The sequence below is a fragment of the Triticum dicoccoides genome, chromosome 1A, assembly GCF_002162155.2.
Source record: "Triticum dicoccoides isolate Atlit2015 ecotype Zavitan chromosome 1A, WEW_v2.0, whole genome shotgun sequence".
NCBI lineage: Eukaryota > Viridiplantae > Streptophyta > Magnoliopsida > Poales > Poaceae > Triticum > Triticum dicoccoides.
In genome coordinates, this window is record NC_041380.1 from 497,288,915 (window position 1) to 497,292,674 (window position 3,760).

Sequence of the window (3,760 nt, forward strand, 5' to 3'; positions counted from 1 at the left end):
AAAATCTTTAAGGATTCCTCCTGCATAATGCCATAACCAATGCAGCGTGTGATGGATCGGCTTTTCTTCCGATCAGGTGCTTCTATAGCCCCTTGTGCGGTCTTCCGAACACCAGGGGTTGCGCCTACCTTCCTTTTCTAAAGCTCCTATGGCTAAGTGAGAGTGATAAAGCCCTATAGTCCGATTGTCTGGTTTGTTGTGCTGAACACCTCCTTCGAAGGACCCAAAACTGGGATAAAGAGTGATCAGGTTTATCCCGAACACCCCCGTACTTCCTACATGGGGGCAGAAGCCGACGACTGGCCAACTATCAGGATTAATATATAAAACGGCCGCGCAGGAGGATAAACTTTTATATAACAGGCAATAAATAATAGAAATGACCTTGTTCAACATTACAAAGGACAACATGATTGTATTCATGGAAATATAATGTCCTTGGTACATTGCTCCTCCGTAAGGCAGGATCCTTTCAGGACACTTTCATAATATAATTCGGGCTTGCGGTGCTCCTTCCCCTTTAGCGGTCCCTCGGTCATCAGCTTTTCAGCATCCATCTTCCCCCACTGCACCTTTGCACGGGCGAAGGCCATTCACGCACCCTCTATACAGACCGGCCGCTTGATGACGTCAAGTCGAGGGCATGCACGCACAAGCCGCTTCACGAGCCCGAAGTAGCTGCTTGAAATTGGCTCGGCAGGCCATAGCCGGATAATCAAATCCTTCATGGCTAGTTCGGCCGCCCTATGCAGTTCGAGCAGCTATTTCAGTTGGTCGGCAAAAGGCACCGGATAATTCGGTGCCAGATACTGCGACCAGAAGAGCTTATCCGCAGTGTTCCCTTCTTCGGCTCGTTAGAATTGGGCGGCATCCGATATGCTGTGGGGCAGTTCCGAAAATACCCCTGGAGGAATCCGAACTCAAAATTAGAAACACGATTTTCTCCTCAAATACTTGCTTTACATGGAAAAAAAGCCTTACCCGCCGCGATCATCCTCGCCTCTTGGATCTCCTGCAGGGCGCCTTGGGTTTCCCCCTAGGCATCGCGCGCGGCCTGATGAGCCCTAGCGAGTTCGGATTCTTTCTCCGTTAAACTCTGCTCCAAGGTCTCGCATTTCTTCACGGACTCTTGAAGCTTCTGCTCAGCTTCAATAACCCTGGCCTCGTGCTTCTCACGAAGACCTGCTCTGCGGCTGCCTTTTCCTCGACCTCGGCAACAGCCTTCCTCAGAGCCTCGACTTCGGTCATCGCCGCTGGCGCAAATAATGAAACATATTTTATCATACTGGAAATTTGGTCGCACTAAACGTGAACAAGGCTTGTGCATACCTTGTTTATCGTCCAACTGCCTTTTCAACTGGCCAAGTTCTTCTTTGGCCCGCTCCAAACTTTGATTCAGTCCGGAGACCTCCACGATATGAGAGTGATGACCCACAAGTATAGGGGATCTATCGTAGTCCTTTCGATAAGTAAGAGTGTCGAACCCAACGAGGAGCAGAAGGAAATGATAAGCGGTTTTCAGCAAGGTATTCTCTGCAAGTACTGAAATAAGTGGTAACATATAGTTTTGTGATAAGATAGATTGTAACGAGCAACAAGTAACACAAGTAAATAAAGTGCAGCAAGGTGGCCCAATCCTTTTGTAGCAAAGGACAAGCCGGAACAAACTCTTATAATAGGAAAAGCGCTCCCGAGGACACATGGGAATATCGTCAAGCTAGTTTTCATCACGTTCATATGATTCGCGTTCGATACTTTGATATGTGGGTGGACCGGTGCTTGGGTGCTGTTCTTACTTGAACAAGCATCCCACTTATGATTAACCTCTATTGCAAGCATCCGCAACTACAACAAAAGTATTAAGGTAAACCTAACCATAGCATGAAACATGTGGATCCAAATCAGCCCCTTACGAAGCAACGCATAAACTAGGGTTTAAGCTTCTGTCACTCTAGCAACCCATCATCTACTTATTACTTACCAATGCCTTCCTCTAGGCCCAAATAATGGTGAAGTGTTATGTAGTCGACGTTCACATAACACCACTAGAGGCTAGACAACATACATCTTATCAAAATATCAAACGAATACCAAATTCACATGACTACTCATAGCAAGACTTCTCCCTTGTCCTCAGGAACGAACGTAATTACTCACAAAGCATATTCATGTTCATAATCAGAGGGGTAATAATATGCATATAGGATCTGAACATATGATCTTCCACCAATTAAACCAACTAGCATCAACTACAAGGAGTAATCAACACTACTAGCAACCTACTAGCACCAATCCCGGACTTTGAGACAAGAATTGGATGCAATAGATGAACTAGGGTTTGGAGATGAGATGGTGCTGGTGAAGATGTTGATGGAGATTGCCCTCTCCCGGTGAGAGGAGAGTTGGTGATGATGATGGTGATGATTTCCCCCTCCCGGAGGGAAGTATCCCCGGCAGAACAGCTCTGCCGGAGCTCTAGATTGGATCCGCCAAGGTTCCGCCTCGTGGCGGCGGAGTCTCATCCCGAAAAGTTCCTTCTTATTTTTTTCTCATCGAAAGACCTCATATAGGAGAAGATGGACGTAGGAGAGCCACCAGGGGGCCCACGAGGTAGGGGGCGCCCTAGGGGGGGCCCACCCTCATGAGCAGGTTGTGGGCCCCCTGGTCTTCATCTTTGGCGAGGATTTTTCTTTATTTATTTTAAGATGTTCCGTGGAGTTTCAAGACTTTTAGAGTTGCGCAGAATAGGTCTCTAATATTTGCTCCTTTTCCAGCCCAGAATTCCAACTGCCGGCATTCTCCTTCCTTATGTGAACCTTGTAAAATAAGAGAGAATAGCCATAAGTATTGTGACATAAAGTGAAATAACAGCCCATAATGCAATAAATATCGATATAAAAGCATGATGCAAAATGGACTTATCAACTCCCCCAAGCTTAGACCTCGCTTGTCCTCAAGCGAAAAGCCGATAACAATAAATATGTCCTCATGTTTAGAGGTAGAGGCGTCAATAAAAATAAAATACGGACATGAAGGCATCATGATTATTCTCATAGCAGCAACATATATAGATTTTGTCATATGATTACTTATGTTCAAGTGATGATCTATTCACAATGCAAAAGTATAAATCATAAACCTTATTGGGCTCCGACAAACTATAATCTTAGTCATTGAAGCAATTGTAATTTATCATAACATCGGAAAGAGTCTATGTCAGAGCTAAAAAGCAAGTCCACATACTCAACTATCATTTAGTCCTCCATAATTGCTAACACTCATGCGATACTTGTGGTTACGGAGTTTTAATCAGACACAGAGAAAGATAGGGGCTTATAGTTTTGCCCCACAACCTTCTACCTCAAGAGTAATGTCAACAATAATGGTTCATGCTCCCCTACATCCAATTAGATATATATATCATGTTCTTTCCAACATGCTGAGCTTGCCAAAGGATAAAATGAAAAAGAAAAGGTGAAGATCACCATGACTCTTGCATAAGGTAGAAGATAATAATAAAGGATATGCCCTTCGCAGAGGGAAGCAGAGGTTGCCATGCGCTTTTATGGTTGGATGCATAAAATCTCAATGCGAAAGAACGTCACTTTATATTGCCCCTTGTGATATGAACCTTTATTATGTAGTCCGTCGCTTTGTTACTTCCACATCATAAGATCGTATAAAGCTTATTTCTCCCACACCAATCAATCATACATATTTAGAGCAATTTTTATTGCTTTGCATCGGTGACAACTTACTT